The sequence below is a fragment of the Staurois parvus genome, unplaced genomic scaffold, assembly GCF_062004578.1.
Source record: "Staurois parvus isolate SC_StPar_1 unplaced genomic scaffold, SC_StPar_1.0 ptg000096l, whole genome shotgun sequence".
Classification (NCBI taxonomy): domain Eukaryota; kingdom Metazoa; phylum Chordata; class Amphibia; order Anura; family Ranidae; genus Staurois; species Staurois parvus.
The window spans coordinates 14,485,462-14,507,870 of NW_028317892.1; the positions used below are offsets into that span (position 1 = coordinate 14,485,462).

Here is a 22,409-nt window from a genome sequence, read left to right on the forward strand (position 1 = left end):
TACTGAGTGCCAGAGAATTGTTACTCGCACAGACACAAAATTGTTATTGCACAGACACAGAATTGTTACTCGCACAGACAGAATTGTTACTCAGGGCCACAGAATTCATACTCAGGGACAGACAGAATTGTTACTGAGTGCCAGAGAATTGTTACTCAGGGACAGACAGAATTGTTACTGAGTGCCAGAGAATTGTTACTCAGGGACAGACAGAATTGTTACTGAGTGCCAGAGAATTGTTACTCAGGGACAGACAGAATTGTTACTGAGTGCCAGAGAATTGTTACTCGCACAGACACAAAATTGTTACTTGCACAGACACAGAATTGTTACTCGCACAGACACAGAATTGTTACTCAGGGCCACAGAATTCATACTCAGGGACAGACAGAATTGTTACTGAGTGCCAGAGAATTGTTACTCAGGGACAGACAGAATTGTTACTGAGTGCCAGAGAATTGTTACTCAGGGACAGACAGAATTGTTACTGAGTGCCAGAGAATTGTTACTCGCACAGACACAAAATTGTTACTTGCACAGACACAGAATTGTTACTCGCACAGACACAGAATTATTACTCAGGGCCACAGAATTCATACTCAGGGACAGACAGAATTGTTACTGAGTGCCAGAGAATTGTTACTCAGGGACAGACAGAATTGTTACTGAGTGCCAGAGAATTGTTACTCAGGGACAGACAGAATTGTTACTGAGTGCCAGAGAATTGTTACTCGCACAGACACAAAATTGTTACTTGCACAGACACAGAATTGTTACTCGCACAGACACATAATTGTTACTCAGGGCCACAGAATTCATACTCAGGGACAGACATAATTGTTACTGAGTGCCAGAGAATTGTTACTTAGGGACAGACAGAATTGTTACTGAGTGCCAGAGAATTGTTACTCAGGGACAGACAGAATTGTTACTGAGTGCCAGAGAATTGTTACTCGCACAGACACAAAATTGTTACTTGCACAGACACAGAATTGTTACTCGCACAGACACAGAATTGTTACTCAGGGCCACAGAATTCATACTCAGGGACAGACAGAATTGTTACTGAGTGCCAGAGAATTGTTACTCAGGGACAGACAGAATTGTTACTGAGTGCCAGAGAATTGTTACTCAGGGACAGACAGAATTGTTACTGAGTGCCAGAGAATTGTTACTCGCACGGACACAAAATTGTTACTTGCACAGACACAGAATTGTTACTCGCACAGACACAGAATTGTTACTCAGGGCCACAGAATTCATACTCAGGGACAGACAGAATTGTTACTGAGTGCCAGAGAATTGTTACTCAGGGACAGACAGAATTGTTACTGAGTGCCAGAGAATTGTTACTCAGGGACAGACAGAATTGTTACTGAGTGCCAGAGAATTGTTACTCGCACAGACACAAAATTGTTACTTGCACAGACACAGAATTGTTACTCGCACAGACACAGAATTGTTACTCAGGGCCACAGAATTCATACTCAGGGACAGACAGAATTGTTACTGAGTGCCAGAGAATTGTTACTCAGGGACAGACAGAATTGTTACTGAGTGCCAGAGAATTGTTACTCAGGGACAGACAGAATTGTTACTGAGTGCCAGAGAATTGTTACTCAGGGACAGACAGAATTGTTACTGAGTGCCAGAGAATTGTTACTCAGGGACAGACAGAATTGTTACTGAGTGCCAGAGAATTGTTACTCGCACAGACACAAAATTGTTACTTGCACAGACACAGAATTGTTACTCGCACAGACACAGAATTGTTACTCAGGGCCACAGAATTCATACTCAGGGACAGACAGAATTGTTACTGAGTGCCAGAGAATTGTTACTCAGGGACAGACAGAATTGTTACTGAGTGCCAGAGAATTGTTACTCAGGGACAGACAGAATTGTTACTGAGTGCCAGAGAATTGTTACTCGCACAGACACAAAATTGTTACTTGCACAGACACAGAATTGTTACTCGCACAGACACAGAATTGTTACTCAGTGCCAGAGAATTGTTACTCAGGGACAGACAGAATTGTTACTGAGTGCCAGAGAATTGTTACTCAGGGACAGACAGAATTGTTACTGAGTGCCAGAGAATTGTTACTCAGGGACAGACAGAATTGTTACTGAGTGCCAGAGAATTGTTACTCGCACAGACACAAAATTGTTACTTGCACAGACACAGAATTGTTACTCGCACAGACACAGAATTGTTACTCAGGGCCACAGAATTCATACTCAGGGACAGACAGAATTGTTACTGAGTGCCAGAGAATTGTTACTCAGGGACAGACAGAATTGTTACTGAGTGCCAGAGAATTGTTACTCGCACAGACACAAAATTGTTACTTGCACAGACACAGAATTGTTACTCGCACAGACACAGAATTGTTACTCAGGGCCACAGAATTCATACTCAGGGACAGACAGAATTGTTACTGAGTGCCAGAGAATTGTTACTCAGGGACAGACAGAATTGTTACTGAGTGCCAGAGAATTGTTACTCAGGGACAGACAGAATTGTTACTGAGTGCCAGAGAATTGTTACTCGCACAGACACAAAATTGTTACTTGCACAGACACAGAATTGTTACTCGCACAGACACAGAATTGTTACTCGCACAGACACAGAATTGTTACTCAGGGCCACAGAATTCATACTCAGGGACAGACAGAATTGTTACTGAGTGCCAGAGAATTGTTACTCAGGGACACCTAATCGTTGAATTAAATAGTATGTCAGACAACATGCAGAGGAGTGGCAGAGGAGGCAATGTTTTAGGAGCGAGCAGACGTGGCAGCAGAGGAAGGGGTCGAGGCAGCAGTATTCGCAGCCAGAGGCCAGTGCTCCCGGTGTCATCCAGCGGTCGTGTCTCCACCGACAACCCTGCCGTCATTGATTGGTTGGCTCGGTCGTCTTCCTCTTCCCAGGTCACCTCTGACACCTACAGCCAACGGTCGGTGGGTACGTCAGACACAACCGTTAGTTGGCATGGCCCGGGAGCAAGCCCACAGAAATCACGTGTCCTCTACCTGCCCCTGTCCTTTGCTGTTCCCTCACCAAGCGAAGTATCGCATGCTGTGGGCTCAGCCCCACTGTACAGTGAGGAAGAGCTAACAGAGGGCGGTCAGGAACGGGGGGAGACATCGGCCTTTTCAGCAGCCAAGCGAACAAGTACTGGCGAGGAGAGTGGCTCGGTAGCCGGTCTAGAGACAGGTCTGTCTCCTGACCCAGACGCAGCCGAGGGGGCTAGTAGTGAGGCGGAGACCCTACTTGATGATGAGGAGGTTGATCGCACTTGGCAGCCTCGTCGTCATCAGGCAATTTCTTCCGCATCATCAGGAGAAGAGGGTGGCAGCTTGGCAGCGAGCAAAACAGTCGGTGGGTTGCCCAGGAGACAGCAGCAGGGTCGCATCAGTGTCAGTGGAGCCAAACGTCCACGGAGTAGAGCACCAGCTCCACTGCAGCCTACCACCACGGCCAGTAGTGGTGCCGGTGCGCACGGAGGAAGTAGCAGTCAGCCAGTGAAGAGTAGCGGGGGCAAAGTTTCCTACTCGGTGGTGTGGCAATTTTTCCTCAAGCCGCCCGAGGAAGTAAACGTAGCCGTATGTCGACTATGTGGCCAGAAATGCAAGCGTGGCCAGGGGGCCCATGTTGGGACTACAGCGTTGCGTCAGCATATGCAGCGTCACCATTCGGTGGCCTGGGAAAACCGTGATAAACATACGGCGGTTCTGCCTGCCCCAGCCCCCGCTCCATCACCCGCTCCGTTACTTGCTCCGTCACCCGACGTCGTCAATCGCCCTCTATCAGCCAGTCAAGGCTCCAACACCTCTGCTGAGGGGAGTTGTCGCTCGTTGGCATCTTCCGCTCGTTCAGATGCTCCTTCTCCTGCTACTCCTCTTCTCGGATTCCGTCAACAGTCTTTCTTGGAATCCGTATCCAAGAGACAACAGTTTGCGAGCACGCACCCGACGGTGCAAAAGCTGAACGTCCTCCTGTCCAAGTTGCTGGTGCTGCAGTCCCTCCCTTTCCAACTGGTGGACTCAGCACCTTTCCGAGAAATGATGGCTTGTGCCGCGCCGCGGTGGAGAGTGCCAAGCCGTCATTTCTTTGCCCAAAAGGCAGTGCCAGCCCTGCATTCACATGTAGAAGAGATGGTGGGCCAGTCTTTGAGCATGTCGGTCTCTGCCAAAGTGCACGGCAGCGCCGACGTGTGGAGCTGTAACTACGGTCAGGGACAGTACATGTCATTTACGGCCCACTGGGTGAACGTGGTGCCGGCACAGCCGCACCAGCAACTTGGACAGGTCACGACGCTTTTGCCTCCACGTTTGCACGTCCTTGGTCCAGCAAGCATGTCCGCCTCTACCACCTCTTTTTCCGCCGTGTCCTCAGCCGCCACCCCCGTGCCAAGTCCCATTACCCGACCGGCATATCACATGTGCAGGGCGCAACGGTGTCACGCTGTGCTGCACCTGGTATGCCTTGGCGAACGTAGTCACACAGGGGAGGAACTGCTGAGTGTAATGAACAGAGAAATCGACAGATGGCTGTCTCCGCGCAAACTAAAAATCGGAACCATGTTGACTGACAACGGAAAGAACATGGTGTCTGCTCTGCGTCAAGGAAGGTTGTGCCATGCGCCATGCATGGCTCACGTGTTCAATCTGGTTGTCAAGCGGTTCCTAAAATCCACCATCCCACTGCAAGACATCCTTAAAATGTCACGTAAACTGTGCATGCATTTCAGCCATTCCTACACCGCAAAGAACACCCTCATTGAGCTGCAGCGGCAGAACGGAATTCCACAGCATCGCCTGATCTGCGACGTTGCAACAAGGTGGAATTCAACCCTACACATGTTAGACCGCCTTTACGAGCAGCGAAAGGCCATCACCGATTTCCTGATGTTACAAGCGGATAAAGGTACTCCCCTGTGTAACTTAGATGTCAGCCATTGGCAGCTCATGCGTGACACCTGCCGCTTGCTCAGGCCCTTTGAGGAGGCCACGCTATTCGTGAGTCGGCAGGACTATGGGATGAACGACGTCATTCCTCTGTTGCACGTCCTGGAACAAATGCTGTTAACAATGGCTGGTCAGGGTGCGGTAGACGTGGCGCACAGATCTCAACGCCACATGACCCCTGTGGGGGCAGGACAGGAAGAAGAGGAGGAGGTAGAGGAGGACATTTGTGCTCAGGAATTATTGAGTGAAATGGGTGGTTTTTCCACTCAGCGGACAGGAGTGGAGGAGCAGGAGCATCTGGTAGAGGAGGAGGAGGAGGAGACAGAGGACCCAGACGCACCGTGGCAGTATGCTGTGGAGATGGAGGCAGGGAGTCCCTCGCATTCCTTGGCACAAATGGCCCATAGCATGCTCGGTTGCTTGCGTAGCGACAGCCGAATAATAACCATCAGACAGAGGGATGACTTTTGGCTGTCCACCTTGTTGGACCCTCGCTACCGGTCCAAAATGGTGGCCTTTTTCACACCTGCTGAGAGGGAGGCCAAAATTACGTACTATAAAAACCACCTATGTAGTCAGTTGGTCTCTGCCTTTGTGCGCCAACGTCCATCCTCAGACACTGTGGGCCCTGTGCGCTCGCGTTCCGCTGGCATGGCAGCAGGGGAGGGGTGGGGTGGTAGGAGCAGTGGCAGCTCCACCAGCAGTGGCTGCCTCAGTCTGCAGTCGATGATGAGTAGCTTTCTTCACCAGCGCAGTGAGGAAACTACTAACCAGCCGCAGCAGCAGCAGCAGCATCAGGTGGACCTGGAGCAGGAGCTCAAACAACAGGCTTGGGCCTACTTGGACAGCACCCTGCCAACCGAGGTAGACAATCCCCTTGACTACTGGGCAACGAAACTTGACCTTTGGCCCCAACTAGCTGAATTTGCCCTTGAAAGGCTGTCATGCCCGGCCAGTAGCGTGGCATCGGAGCGCGTGTTTAGTGCGGCAGGAGGTATTGTAACTCCGCGGAGGACACGACTGTCCACCCAAAGTGTGGAGAGACTCACGTTTGTGAAAATGAATCAGGCGTGGATTAGTCTGGATTTCAAACCACCAGTTCCTGACACAACTGACTAAATCCGCCATGAATCATGCCTCAAACATGTGCCACTTTCAGGTCTCCTCACACTGCTGGTGTGTTTAATTTTTTGACATAGGGTGCTGGCAGATTACGGGCCTCCTATAGCTGCTGCCAGGCCCCTAATCTGCCATAGGCCCCTATATACCGCCTCCTCATGCTGCTGCTAGGTCCAGAGTCTCTCATGGGTCCCTGTACGGCCTCCCATTGCTGCTGTCTCCATCGCCACACTCTGCTGCCATGTGCCACTTTCAGGTCTCTTCACACTGCTGGTGTGTTTAATTTTTTGACATAGGGTGCAGGCAGATTACGGGCCTCACATAGCTGCTGCCAGGCCCCTAATCTGCCATGGGCCCCTATATACCGCCTCCTCATGCTGCTGCCAAGTCCAGAGTCTCTCATGGGTCCCTGTACGGCCTCCCATTGCTGCTGTCTCCATCGCCACACTCTGCTGCCATGTGCCACTTTCAGGTCTCTTCACACTGCTGGTGTGTTAAATTTTTTGACATAGGGTGCAGGCAGATTACGGGCCTCACATAGCTGCTGCCAGGCCCCTAATCTGCCATGGGCCCCTATAAACCGCCTCCTCATGCTGCTGCCAAGTCTAGAGTCTCTCATGGGTCCCTGTACGGCCTCCCATTGCTGCTGTCTCCATCGCCACACTCTGCTGCCATGTGCCACTTTCAGGTCTCTTCACACTGCTGGTGTGTTAAATTTTTTGACATAGGGTGCAGGCAGATTACGGGCCTCACATAGCTGCTGCCAGGCCCCTAATCTGCCATGGGCCCCTATATACCGCCTCCTCATGCTGCTGCCAAGTCTAGAGTCTCTCATGGGTCCCTGTACGGCCTCCCATTGCTGCTGTCTCCATCGCCACACTCTGCTGCCATGTGCCACTTTCAGGTCTCTTCACACTGCTGGTGTGTTTAATTTTTTGACATAGGGTGCAGGCAGATTACGGGCCTCACATAGCTGCTGCCAGGCCCCTAATCTGCCATGGGCCCCTATATACCGCCTCCTCATGCTGCTGCCAAGTCCAGAGTCTCTCATGGGTCCCTGTACGGCCTCCCATTGCTGCTGTCTCCATCGCCACACTCTGCTGCCATGTGCCACTTTCAGGTCTCTTCACACTGCTGGTGTGTTTAATTTTTTGACATAGGGTGCAGGCAGATTACGGGCCTCACATAGCTGCTGCCAGGCCCCTAATCTGCCATGGGCCCCTATATACCGCCTCCTCATGCTGCTGCCAAGTCTAGAGTCTCTCATGGGTCCCTGTACGGCCTCCCATTGCTGCTGTCTCCATCGCCACACTCTGCTGCCATGTGCCACTTTCAGGTCTCTTCACACTGCTGGTGTGTTAAATTTTTTGACATAGGGTGCAGGCAGATTACGGGCCTCACATAGCTGCTGCCAGGCCCCTAATCTGCCATGGGCCCCTATATACCGCCTCCTCATGCTGCTGCCAAGTCTAGAGTCTGTCATGGGTCCCTGTACGGCCTCCCATTGCTGCTGTCTCCATCGCCACACTCTGCCATGTGCCACTTTCAGGTCTCTTCACACTGCTGGTGTGTTTAATTTTTTGACATAGGGTGCAGGCAGATTACGGGCCTCACATAGCTGCTGCCAGGCCCCTAATCTGCCATGGGCCCCTATATACCGCCTCCTCATGCTGCTGCCAAGTCTAGAGTCTCTCATGGGTCCCTGTACGGCCTCCCATTGCTGCTGTCTCCATCGCCACACTCTGCTGCCATGTGCCACTTTCAGGTCTCTTCACACTGCTGGTGTGTTAAATTTTTTGACATAGGGTGCAGGCAGATTACGGGCCTCACATAGCTGCTGCCAGGCCCCTAATCTGCCATGGGCCCCTATATACCGCCTCCTCATGCTGCTGCCAAGTCTAGAGTCTCTCATGGGTCCCTGTACGGCCTCCCATTGCTGCTGTCTCCATCGCCACACTCTGCCATGTGCCACTTTCAGGTCTCTTCACACTGCTGGTGTGTTTAATTTTTTGACATAGGGTGCAGGCAGATTACGGGCCTCACATAGCTGCTGCCAGGCCCCTAATCTGCCATGGGCCCCTATATACCGCCTCCTCATGCTGCTGCCAAGTCCAGAGTCTCTCATGGGTCCCTGTACGGCCTCCCATTGCTGCTGTCTCCATCGCCACACTCTGCTGCCATGTGCCACTTTCAGGTCTCTTCACACTGCTGGTGTGTTTAATTTTTTGACATAGGGTGCAGGCAGATTACGGGCCTCACATAGCTGCTGCCAGGCCCCTAATCTGCCATGGGCCCCTATATACCGCCTCCTCATGCTGCTGCCAAGTCTAGAGTCTCTCATGGGTCCCTGTACGGCCTCCCATTGCTGCTGTCTCCATCGCCACACTCTGCTGCCATGTGCCACTTTCAGGTCTCTTCACACTGCTGGTGTGTTTAATTTTTTGACATAGGGTGCAGGCAGATTACGGGCCTCACATAGCTGCTGCCAGGCCCCTAATCTGCCATGGGCCCCTATATACCGCCTCCTCATGCTGCTGCCAAGTCTAGAGTCTGTCATGGGTCCCTGTACGGCCTCCCATTGCTGCTGTCTCCATCGCCACACTCTGCCATGTGCCACTTTCAGGTCTCTTCACACTGCTGGTGTGTTTAATTTTTTGACATAGGGTGCAGGCAGATTACGGGCCTCACATAGCTGCTGCCAGGCCCCTAATCTGCCATGGGCCCCTATATACCGCCTCCTCATGCTGCTGCCAAGTCTAGAGTCTCTCATGGGTCCCTGTACGGCCTCCCATTGCTGCTGTCTCCATCGCCACACTCTGCTGCCATGTGCCACTTTCAGGTCTCTTCACACTGCTGGTGTGTTTAATTTTTTGACATAGGGTGCAGGCAGATTACGGGCCTCACATAGCTGCTGCCAGGCCCCTAATCTGCCATGGGCCCCTATATACCGCCTCCTCATGCTGCTGCCAAGTCTAGAGTCTCTCATGGGTCCCTGTACGGCCTCCCATTGCTGCTGTCTCCATCGCCACACTCTGCTGCCATGTGCCACTTTCAGGTCTCTTCACACTGCTGGTGTGTTAAATTTTTTGACATAGGGTGCAGGCAGATTACGGGCCTCACATAGCTGCTGCCAGGCCCCTAATCTGCCATGGGCCCCTATATACCGCCTCCTCATGCTGCTGCCAAGTCTAGAGTCTGTCATGGGTCCCTGTACGGCCTCCCATTGCTGCTGTCTCCATCGCCACACTCTGCCATGTGCCACTTTCAGGTCTCTTCACACTGCTGGTGTGTTTAATTTTTTGACATAGGGTGCAGGCAGATTACGGGCCTCACATAGCTGCTGCCAGGCCCCTAATCTGCCATGGGCCCCTATATACCGCCTCCTCATGCTGCTGCCCAGTCTAGAGTCTCTCATGGGTCCCTGTACGGCCTCCCATTGCTGCTGTCTCCATCGCCACACTCTGCTGCCATGTGCCACTTTCAGGTCTCTTCACACTGCTGGTGTGTTAAATTTTTTGACATAGGGTGCAGGCAGATTACGGGCCTCACATAGCTGCTGCCAGGCCCCTAATCTGCCATGGGCCCCTATATACCGCCTCCTCATGCTGCTGCCAAGTCTAGAGTCTCTCATGGGTCCCTGTACGGCCTCCCATTGCTGCTGTCTCCATCGCCACACTCTGCTGCCATGTGCCACTTTCAGGTCTCTTCACACTGCTGGTGTGTTTAATTTTTTGACATAGGGTGCTGCAAGATAACGGGCCTCACATAGCTGCTGCCAGGCCCCTAATCTGCCATGGGCCCCTATATACCGCCTCCTCATGCTGCTGCCAAGTCCAGAGTCTCTCATGGGTCCCTGTACGGCCTCCCATTGCTGCTGTCTCCATCGCCACACTCTGCTGCCATGTGCCACTTTCAGGTCTCTTCACACTGCTGGTGTGTTAAATTTTTTGACATAGGGTGCAGGCAGATTACGGGCCTCACATAGCTGCTGCCAGGCCCCTAATCTGCCATGGGCCCCTATAAACCGCCTCCTCATGCTGCTGCCAAGTCTAGAGTCTGTCATGGGTCCCTGTACGGCCTCCCATTGCTGCTGTCTCCATCGCCACACTCTGCCATGTGCCACTTTCAGGTCTCTTCACACTGCTGGTGTGTTTAATTTTTTGACATAGGGTGCAGGCAGATTACGGGCCTCACATAGCTGCTGCCAGGCCCCTAATCTGCCATGGGCCCCTATATACCGCCTCCTCATGCTGCTGCCAAGTCCAGAGTCTCTCATGGGTCCCTGTACGGCCTCCCATTGCTGCTGTCTCCATCGCCACACTCTGCTGCCATGTGCCACTTTCAGGTCTCTTCACACTGCTGGTGTGTTTAATTTTTTGACATAGGGTGCAGGCAGATTACGGGCCTCACATAGCTGCTGCCAGGCCCCTAATCTGCCATGGGCCCCTATATACCGCCTCCTCATGCTGCTGCCAAGTCTAGAGTCTCTCATGGGTCCCTGTACGGCCTCCCATTGCTGCTGTCTCCATCGCCACACTCTGCTGCCATGTGCCACTTTCAGGTCTCTTCACACTGCTGGTGTGTTTAATTTTTTGACATAGGGTGCAGGCAGATTACGGGCCTCACATAGCTGCTGCCAGGCCCCTAATCTGCCATGGGCCCCTATATACCGCCTCCTCATGCTGCTGCCAAGTCCAGAGTCTCTCATGGGTCCCTGTACGGCCTCCCATTGCTGCTGTCTCCATCGCCACACTCTCCTGCCATGTGCCACTTTCAGGTCTCTTCACACTGCTGGTGTGTTAAATTTTTTGACATAGGGTGCTGGCAGATTACGGGCCTCCCATTGCTGCTGCCAGACATGTAATCTGCCATGGGCCCCCGTACCGACTCCTCATGCTGTGACGTTGCAACAAGGTGTAATTCAACCCTACATATGTTAGACCGCCTTTACGAACAGCTAAAGGCCATCACAGATTTCCTGATGTTAAAAGCGGATAAAGGTACTCCCTGTGTAACTTAGATGTCAGCCATTGTCAGCTCATGTGTGACACCTGCGCTTGCTCAGGCCCTTTGAGGAGGCCACGCTATTCGTGAGTCGGCAGGACTATGGGATGAATGAGGTCAAATCGGCCATGGGCCACCGTACCGCCTGTTCACGCTGATGCTGGTCCCACAGTGTGACCTGGGTCCCTGTACGGCCTCCCATTGCTTCCACTCTGCCATGTACCTCTTTGAAATCTCCTCACACTCCTGCGGTTGTCCATTTTGTCATAGGTTGCTGGCAGATTAGCGGCCTTCCATAGGTGTCGCCAGGCCCCATATCGACCATGGGCCCCCGTACCTCCTGGTCACGCTGCTGCTGAGCCCACAGTGTGACCTGGGTCCCTGTACGGCCTCCCATTGCTTCCACTCTGCCATGTGCCACTTTGAAATCTCCTCACACTCCTGCGGTTGTCCATTTTGTCATAGGTCGCTGGCAGATTACAGGCCTTCCATAGGTGCCACCAAGCCCCATATCGGCCATGGGCCCCCGTACCGCCTGGTCACGCTGCTGCTGGGCCCACAGTGTGACCTGGGTCCCTGTACCGCCTCCCATTGCTCCCACTCTGCCATGTGCCACTTTCAGGTCTCCTCACGCTCCTGCTGGTTTCCATTTTGTCATAGGTTGCTGTATGGCCTCCCATTGCTGCTGCCTCCACCGCCACACTGTGGCTCCAAACACTGGTTTTGGCCCCGTGACTGGCCAAAGGAGTGAAGTGTGCAGTGATTCTAAGATCGACGGCACTCATCTGCATGTCATACTGACAGACAGTATTATTTCTCTTCCCCAGCAGACTCCAAGGGCATTTAAATTAAAGGTACAGTGTTCTGCACTAATATTAAGTCTCTCTGAAGCCTAGAAACACCCTTTTTTAAGTTAAATTCACAGCGAATTTATTCGACTCGAATCGAATATTGTCCACGAATTCGCCGAATCAGTCGAATCAAATTTTTCATTTCTTCGCTCATCTCTATTAGTAATGCATGGTCAAAGTGTGAGGGATAAATGTGTGAGATCCAAGGTTGCCAAACATGCAGGAACCGGTCGTGAGAATCAGACAGTATAGATGTCAATTTCTTGTTAACCATGATATCATTCATGCGATCTTTTACCGCTTAAACATTAAGAGCTGGAGTTTTCAAAGCTTTCGCTAAGGTAAGCTTTGTAGCTTTGAAAAGATGCATTGCTAACTCACGCTCTGTCTGCAATAGTGATTCAATTGGTGTAAAAAGGAAGGCTTCACAGGGGTTGCTTTTTACGTGTGAGTTAAGTATAGTCCAGAAGAGTGCGTAAACACGGATCCACAATCTCATCGCCCTAGGGCAAGACCACCAAATGTGGGCCATTGTCCCCGGCTGGAGGTAACACGGAAAACAGGTCAATGGATATTGCGGTAGGATTTTGCCCAATCGAGCTGGCGTGTAGTACTAGCGGTACATGACCTTATAGGCATTTACCAAAGTGGTGACGTATCCGGAGCATTTGGAGGCCGTTTGGATCATTATCTGCCAGTCCTCAGGTTTCAGAGACACACAATTCACGATCTCAAAGTTGTTGAAAAGAACGTAACAGAGGCTTCTGAGAGGAAACGATATAAGAGCATATTAAAGAAATTATACCCGGTGAGCGCGAATGTGACCTACAAATGCTGTCAAAAGCAGAAAAGAGGTAGGGTGCTGAGTGGGGCTTAAGCAATTTTTGGATGAAGTGGTGAACCTGAAGGTAGCGAAAGTGTTCTCGTAAGGGTATCTCATGGGATGAGTGAAGTGCTTCAAAGGTAACAATCCTAGTCGGGGTGAGCAAGGAGTGCACGTCTGAGAACCCATGTTCTATCCACCAGTATATGTCAGAACTTTATTGGGAATACATAATCAATGGAATTCAATAAAGCAGTAACATCATTTTTCTGGCAGTATGACCCATTTACTGTAGCCTGAGCCTAATTCATAAAAGCCTTGCGTCAGATTCAAGTAGTCCTTACTACTTCCACTTTTAGAATCTGTGGCATACCCAAACAGTGACTCTAGCTGCAGACACTGTTTGGGTAATGCCATGAGCACCAGCAGTCAGAATACAATGGATGGCAGGGGATATTTATCCATTCCTGTCCTTTAGCGTGGATGGAGGAATCTGTTAGATTTCTCTCATTTAGCCAGCAGAATTAACAAATGTAATCTATGTGTGCATGTCAGCTTAGAGTAGTATTAGATCCTGGAGAAGAGAATGGTTGCATGTATATATATTTGTTGTGTTCACCAATGTCATAAATTTGTATTCAAGCAGTGTTTAGAGGTTTCATGCCTTATTATATGGTCTCCCACTCTGTGTGTAGAGTGTAGCGCTCTCTGCAACTTCAGGTTGGGAAGCGCACACACAAACTCTCCAGAAAGCACTGACAGTTGAACTACAAGTCCCATGAGTACTTGCGGTCATCCTTAAAAGTGAACGTGCTGTTTGATTAATTTTTTTACCGCTCTTGCCTCACACTATCAAACAATAGTAGGTGGGAACAGCAGAGGACCCCTTTAGATCCAGCCACACTGTGCTGCATGTGCAGCATAAAGAGTGGCTAGATGTAGCACTGGTTGGTGTCCGTAGGGTGAGTACACATTCAGCAGTGGCCCCATACACACAGCACTAGTAATAGGAGCCACCACACAACAGAGGTGGTTTAAGGAATATGAATAAAACTATCCTGAATAAGAGGAAGTGTAAACAACATGGATTATAAAACAATCTGTAATATGTAAGCGTGTCTGTGTAATGTTAGTTTGTGTGATTTGGGTTTAAAAGCACTTTATGTCCAACTGTAACTGGTTTTAATGCAGCTATAACCCTTACTTATACCCAGTGAAGTGACTGGCCTCGTGTGATACACAGAGATGAAACAAATCCTCCCACATAAGTTGTACCTGTTTATCTGAGGCCATCTGTCCTCTACATCCATTTAGGGTTCAGAATTTTTGCAGCTTGTGTGAGCTTTCAGAAAGTAGGGGGAAGGAGCTCAAGTTACACTCTGCTGAGCTCAGTGAGAGCTGATTGGCCAGAAGGGACATCCTACCCCTTAACACAGCACACAGAAACAGAGTTGAGGCTATCAATCACAGGCTGTGTGCTGGAGATCCCTACCCTGTCACCGTTTTTATCTTGGTGTCAGGAAAATTTGTCAGAAGTGAACTGTGCAGATAGCAGAAAAATGAGGCAGCAGAAAGAAATGCCACTTAGTTCTCTGGATTGAGACAAGAACACACTATAGAGGGATATGCTTTGTTCATATTTAATGTCAGAGATTTACAACCACTTTAATAAAGCTTGAATGCAGTCTTCATTACCAAGCAATGAACAAATGCATCAAGTCTAAGCAAGTACACAGATGTTATAGGAGATAAATATATGTACAAAGGACCCAGCAGATCATTTAGCCATAATAAACCCCTGCAAATGCCAGCACTTTATAAAGTCTTAGCAAATAGTTTTTCAGTTTGTAATTCCTAAATATCATTTAAATGCCATTTCCTTCATAAAACATTTGCAGTATCTGCACACAGCACAACTGAAAGGACTTTTAAACAGGAACAGATGCCGTGACCTTTTTTCCACGGGGATTTATAATGTATTGTTTATAGCTGGAGATAAAGCAAAGTAGGATAAAATAAACTTTCTTCCAGTCGCACATTGTTAGAGAACATTACAAAATGTAAAGTCTACATACTGGTACTAGTCACTGTCAACTTTTAATAAATATTGGAAGAAAGCTCAAGTCATTTGCAATCCTATTAACATCCTTTATGACAATTTTTGGACTGCATGATTTCCTGAAAGCTGTGTTTTCCTATTCCTCTTTTCATTTATATCAAAGTTTATTTGAGAAGTGGCTTGTGAAGATCTGTGTATATTTTGGGTGAATTGATAAAATTCCATCAATGTTCACCATTTATATACAGTGCTCTCACTAATAAAACAGTTATCTATTTCTTTATGGATGAAAATACATTAGAAAACATATAGTATCTCACAGACGTGAGTACACCCCTCACATTATTGTAAATATTTTATTCTATCTTTTCATGTGACAACACTGAAGAAATGACACTTTGCTACAATGTAAAGTAGTGAGTGTACAGCTTGTATAACAGTGTAAATTTGCTGTCCCTTCAAAATAACTCAACACACAGCCATTAATGTCTAAACCATTGGCAACAACAGTGAGTACACCCCTAAGTGAAAATGTCCAGATTGGCCCAAAGTGTCAATATTTTGTGTGGCCACCATTATTTTCCAGCACTGCCTTAACCCTCTTGGACATGGAGTTCACCAGAGCTTCACAGCTTGCCACTGGAGTCCTCCACCTTGCTCCATAGATGCTCAATAGGGTTTAGGTCTGGAAACATGCTTGGCCAGTCCATCACCTTTAACCTCAGCTATTTTAGCAAGTCAATGGTCGTCTTGGAGGTGTGTTTTGGGTCGTTATTATGTTGGAATACTGCCCTGCGGCCCAGTCTCCGAAGGGAGGGGATCCTGCTCTGCTTTAGTATGTCACAGTACATGTTGGCATTCATGGTTCCCTCAATGAATTGTAGCTCCCCAGTGCTGGCACACTCATGCATCCCCAGACCATGACACTCCCACCACCATGCTTGACTGTAGGCAAGACACACTTGTCTTTGTACCCCTCACCTGGTTGCCGCTACACACGCTTGACACCATCCGAACCAAATAAATTTATCTTAGTATCATCAGTAACAGGACATGGTTCCAGTAATCCATGTCCTTAGTCTGCTTGTCTTCAGCAAACTGTTTGCGGGCTTTCTTGTGCATCATCTTTAGAAGAGACTTCCTTCTGGGATGACAGCCATGCAGACCAATTTGATGCAGTGTGCAGAATATGGTCTGAGCACTGACAGGCTGACCCCCCACCCCTTCAACCTCTGCAGCAATGCTGGCAGCACTCATTATTTATTTATTTCAGGTACTTATATAGAGCTGTCCATTTACGCATCGCTTTACATATATATTGTACATTCACATTAGTCCCTAACCCTCAAGTCATACGTCTATTCCCCAAAGACAGCCTCTAGATATGACGCTGAGAATGTGCACTCAACTTCTTTGGTCGACCATGGTGAGTGCAACCTGCCCTGTTAAACCATGGTGAGTGCAACCTGCTCTGTTAAACCACTGTATGGTCTTGGACACCGTGCTGTAGCTCAGTTTCAGGGTCTTGGCAATCTTCTTATAGCCTAAGCCATCTTTATGTAGAGCAACAATTCTTTTTTTCAGATCCTTAGAGAGTTCTCTGACATGAGGTGCCATGATGAACTACCAGTGACCAGTATAAGAGAGTGAGAGCGATAACACCAAATTTAACACACCTGCTCCCCATTCACACCTGAGACCTTGTAACACTAACGAGTCACATGACACCGGAGAGGGACAAAGGTTAATTGGGCCCAATTTAGACATTTTCACTTAGAAGTGTACTCACTTTTGTTTCCAGAAGTTTAGACATTATTGGCTGTGTGTTGAGTTATTTTGAGGGAACAGCAAATTTACACTGTTATACAAGCTGTACACTCACTACTTTACATTGTAGGAAAGTGTCATTTCTTCATTGTTGTCACATGAAAAAATATAATAAAATATTTACAAAAATGTGAGGGGTGTACTCACTTCTGTGAGATACTGTATATGCATTGCTGTTCCTATCTCTATCTTCTAGTTGTTACACTTGTCCTATGTGTACTCTGTGACATTATGGCCCATTCACACCAAAACACAATGTGGAAAACCTGCGTTCCATGTACACTTCCCACACTGCATTCAAAACATACTGGGTGTGCAGACTGCTGCGGGTATCAATGTATCAATCGAAAGACACCCCAAATGCTGATTGCAAACTCAGTGTGTTTGCCTGCATCGGTCTTCATAGTACTGCAGTACCATGCAAACTGGCTGCAGTGCATTTATAAAAGTAGTGCATGCGATCCACTGCGATATCAGTCCATTCATATGAATGGGCTGAAAATCGCATTGCACTGAATCACAAAGGAACGTGGTTTGTGTTCCTGTGCAACATCAGTGGGAACCGACACTTAATAATCATCTGAACTGTGAATATGTGCCCAAAAAAGGCAAGCAGAGGGCACTCTGCCTACAGGTCACCAGTATTGCCAGTGGTTTCTTTACAGCTGATCTTTATCCCATTAAAGACTTACTATGCCTTTTTCTGCACCATGTCTTTGTGTGTAGATGGCAATATTGGTAGAGACAGAACTTTGCTCTCTCATGTCAGAGCTACTCCCTGACATACAGAAAAAACAAATCAACAGAATGAATGAAGCAGAGCATGGGGATCCTTGTATTGCAGCTTTCTTTCCAGCAAAGAGAACAGTGAGTAGTGTAGTCATTGTCTCACACTGCAGATATACAGCTATTAGGTTCAAGGGCCTAGGCACAGGAAGAAAATAGCTAAATTTTTAGGGGACTGCTTAGCAGGGTTTTTTTTCAGAGAGAAGGTGCATGAAATCACCCTCCATGGCCAACTCCCTGCTCCGAACACCGCTGCTCCTCGGGGAAAGAGAAGTAAAGTGGCGCCAAATAATCTTTGCATTGCACAAGGTGCAAGGTTTAGGAATGTGTAACACACTTAGGAGTGCATAACACATTGGGCTCAGGAGTGCTTGCCTATCCCCCCCCCCCCACCATTCACAGCGTACCTCCTCTTCTCCCGTTGCACAGCTCACCCCTTCTATCCCCATCCCCAGGTTTACCTTTTCCCCTGTCCACAGCTCACCTCTTCTACCTCCATCTACAGCTCACCTCTTCATCCCCCAACCACAGCTCACCTCTTCTCCAACCAGACACAGGTCAACTCTGCACTCCTGTCTACAGTTCACTTTAACACCCCCCCCTCCACAACTTACTTTTGTATCCCCTGTCAACAACTCACCTATGCATCCCCCATCCATAACTTCACACCCTACTACAATTTATCGCTGCCCCCTTCCACATTTTATTCCTGGACTCAAATCCACAGTTATCACCTCTTCAACTCCCCATATTTCACATCTATACCCCCTATCACCTCTGCACAATGTCCCAACCTCCCCATAGCTGCCTCTCCACTTTTCCTCCACAGTCTTCACATCTGCACAAAATCCTTCCCCCAACCAGCCTCCCCTCTCAGCTCACAAATGCCCCCTGTCCCCCCAGCTTTCACCTTTGCACATCACCTCCTCATAGCTTTCTCTTTGCACAGCCCCCCCCCTTCCAGTCACAACTCTCAACTGTTTGCCAATCCCTCCACCCCCAGCTGACACCTCTTAGTTACACCTCCAACCTCCCTACAGCCACCTCTTTGCAAAACCATCTGGCAACCTACTTCCCGTCTTCCCTCCACCGCGTTCACACATCTTCACAAAGGCTTCACAGGTGGTGCAGTCGGCACTGCAGTTAGATGTGAGAATAGTGAGTAGGCTTTTTTTCTTTTTTAACACAGTGCTGTCTCCACCTGTCAGAAATGTACTCACCACTGGTGGTGCTGTGGCTCACTTGCTCTGTGGGCTTCAGTACCAGCTCCTACCAGAGGGTGCTTTCAGCAGCCAGGGTCTCACTCCTGCAATCAAACCATCACCTGAGGCTGATTGCAGGAGGTCTATTTAAGCAGAACCAGGCCTGCAATCAGTGCCTTGGTGTTTGTTTCCCATGAGCCCCTGTACCTGGTATCCTGTGAATCTTCTGTTGCCGACCTCTGCATTGTTCCTGACCCTGCTGACTGTCTCCTGTTTAACCCCTGGCTTGCCTGACCATCCTTCTGCCTGATCCTCTGTACCCCGCTGCCCTTGAGTTACAGAACCTGGCTTGTCACCCTGACCATTCTCTGCCTGCTCCTTGGGTACCTCGCTGCCCGCACGTTGCTGACCTGGCCTGCTTGACTACGCCTTACACTACCCAGATGATCCAGCCATCCATCCCGCACAGATCTGTCCCTGTTACCAGGTCTGCCAGCCTCTTCACGTCAGGCTCCTTTCCCTGCACACCTCTGACGACGCTTTTTACCGTTGCCGAACGTACTCAGGGGTCGCGACCTGGTCTCAGTCTGCTCCAAGTCCATCCTCACCATCAGGGGCCCTGGTGAATAAGCAGATTGGGACTTAGACCCCACGCCCTGAGGAACCCCGTGCTGTGGGCTGCTAGAGACGCCACCAGGCGGTGCTTAACAGTTCCAAATGGCCTGCCTGACCAATCTACCTCTCCAGCCCTGACTACACCTGTGTTCCCACACATTTCTGGTCATACCCGGATTCCTAACACCACCTCCACCTGTGTAGCACAGAGCCGAGGAGGCATTTCAGGGTACCTCATTCGGCTCAGTGCTACACAGTTCTGACAGGCAGGGGCAGAGACAGAAGCCTCCCAAAGCACCAGAGAAATTGAAAAAAATGCAGGAACCTGCGGCATTGGAACCCTGGGCAACCCCCAACATGTGCCCTGTCCTGCACATGTCCCAGGTTCCCTGCGTTAGCACACAAAAGCTGGCAGAGGAAGTGAGTTGTGTAAAAATGTCCCATTATCCCTTCTATTTCTGTATGTGCACTGTAATTATTCTAATAAAAAAGCATTTAAGTACATTTTCCCTAATCTATATACAGCTGTCACATGACCCAGCTCTTTCCCAGCCTGTCTGCAGGGAAACATAAGCAGGAGGAGCTTCTAGACCTCTGCTGCTAGTCACATGTTTAAAATAGTAGTCACATGTTCAAATAAAAAAAAAAAAAGAAACAGCCTTTGGGATACAGAGTAAAAATAAATAAATAATATCAATAAGCTGTTATAAATTAGCATTCAAATATATATTTGAAATCAAATTGTTTTTATTTTTTGGAAATAACATAGTGTGGATGGATTTCTGCCAGTCTCACCCCTCCAGCCTGTGTCATAGAATAATTAATCTACATGCAATATCCCACCCCCAATGTGTTTAGCTGATTAGTGGGCATGAAGGAGGACAGAGGGAGTGAGCTGTCATTTATCACTGTGTATATGCACACATGTGTGACTCTATAGTCAAATGGGCTGCTCAGATGTGATAGGGAGGAAATGCTCAGCATAGAAAACCACTGAAAACTGAGCATGCGCAGAGTTGCCTCTACAGCTGCAAAATCCCTAGCTGAATTGGGGACATGAACAGAAGGTGGAGATAGAGAGTAGCAGGATTAACCAGGTTTTTGCAGAATACATAAAACAAATCTCATAGTGACTGAGTAAGTATGAACAGCATGTCATACAGCATTTATTGATAGGTTTTTATGATGTGGATTTAGCGACACTTTAACTATAACATATGGATGGAAGTTCTGAGCTACACAATTGAGCAGGTACTAAAAAGGAAAGTCTCTGTATCTCAGATGACAAATGTTTCCGTATCATGTATGATTAGGAGAGTGTATTACCAATTAAAATCTAATAACACTTAAGTGGGGCATACATACTGAGATTTTTTCTGTTCAACCACTGGGTTGAGTGAAAAAAACTCACAGATCCCTGAATCAGTATAAGCAATGTTGATGCAGGGATCTCATTCATCATATCTTTGCATTCTGACAGCTGGGACTCCCCCACCCTATCAGAATACACAGATCAGCGCTGCAACCATTGGTGCAAACACTGATCGAATGCTGGTTTCCAGCATTACCGTTCAACAGAAGTTGGTCATTAAATTGCCATCTGTTGAACAAACAGTGGTGAACACTTACCGAAAGTCGGCTGGTTCCTGCTGAACCATCTGACTTTCTGTACGTGCGTACCCAGCTTTAGGGCTCATTCAGACTGAAGCTGACAACCATACTCCATGCTGAGCCAGATATTTACTGTTTTCTGTGTCAGCATGCCTTGGAGCTGTGCACAGGCAGCCTGTCCAAGTGGATGCAGGCACAGTGGCTAAGTGCAGTAGCAGAGGCACAGGTTCGAACTTACCCTGTCTGTGCTCAGATCTGTGCACTTGATCCTGCACGCATGTCAAATTTTGGCATGTTGCAGTGACCATGCAACCACTGCATCTGTATCCACTTGTATGAGGCAGATGCAGACAAAGTAGCTCAGCACACTGGATGCGTGTAAACGCCCGTCTGAATGAGCCTTTAATGAGCAATAGATTTGTGCTTAAAGTGGAAGTGCACTGCATTCACAAACCAAAAATGCTGTTTCTTGCTAAATGCTGTCATTGTTAATATTAAAAACAAAGACACCCATCCATCCATATCTCCATGCTTTATTTTGCTGAGAAAAATATTTTTAAAAACGCCCCCTAGCATTTCTGGCAGTGGCCATCTTGAGTAAGGGCAGATGACTCATGTAGCATTGACTTCCTGGAATCCATTTGTCCTTATCTCAGTCATTGGCTGAGCTGAGATCCCTCCTTTCCCTCCTGAAGACTCCTGGGATGTATGACATTATTTACATGAAACCAGGAAGTAACTGAAGAAATGTTAAAAAAAAGTTTAAAACAAGTAAATATGATATACTTTCCTATCTATTTACAAAATATGGCAGCATAAGGATTAAAAAAAGTCAATGTTGATTGAGAGAGTGAAGTTCCACTTTAAATTGTAAATATAGATAGGTATAAAAAGTCAGTGGGTATGCAGATGAATACCAAAGAACAAGAATTAGCAAAAATACATTTGTCAATAATAGCAAAATTGTTCCAGTTTTCTGAGTAGAGATTTGAGGTTTACCCTTTAAGGCAAACATTTGGAAATGTTATTGCTGACCTCCTTCCACAATATAATTTGCCTGGCTGCCCCTGGTTTTAATACTCTCTAAATCAGTGACTTGGAACAAACATAATCAAAAGATGATCAAGGGTAGTCAGAACTCCTGATCTCAATATTTGTTCTAAGTCAGTAACTTAGAATTCAGTTTTGAAGCTATAGGATAGGCATGACAGCTAAGCACCTAGCATTTTCAGAAGGACAGGCCAGCATTTATTATGTCGACACAGGTTTATTTCATCAAGCAATACTATCTTTAGTAAGCTGCAATAAGAACATGTTAAAACCCTGCCCGAGCTATAAACATTCAAATGTTTACATATTCTTAACAAGAAGAAATTTTGTTTTAAAAACAGTAACCTCACTAACCTATGTGGCTACAGCCAGTGTGAAGCAATTCACTCAAAGTTCACAGCAGAAGCACTAAAGTCAATTTACTCAGCAGTTCAGCTTACCCTGCTCCCCTCTCCCAGTAGTTACTTGGCAGCCTTCTAGCCACCCAA

General features: G+C 48.2%; 1 protein-coding gene across 3 annotated transcripts in view; it reads left to right on the forward strand.

Annotated features, from left to right (window-relative positions):
- The window catches only part of PALM2AKAP2 (PALM2 and AKAP2 fusion), a 459,422-nt gene that overhangs the window by 232,109 nt on the left and 204,904 nt on the right, over positions 1-22,409 (forward strand). The gene's annotated exons all lie outside the window — the stretch shown is intronic.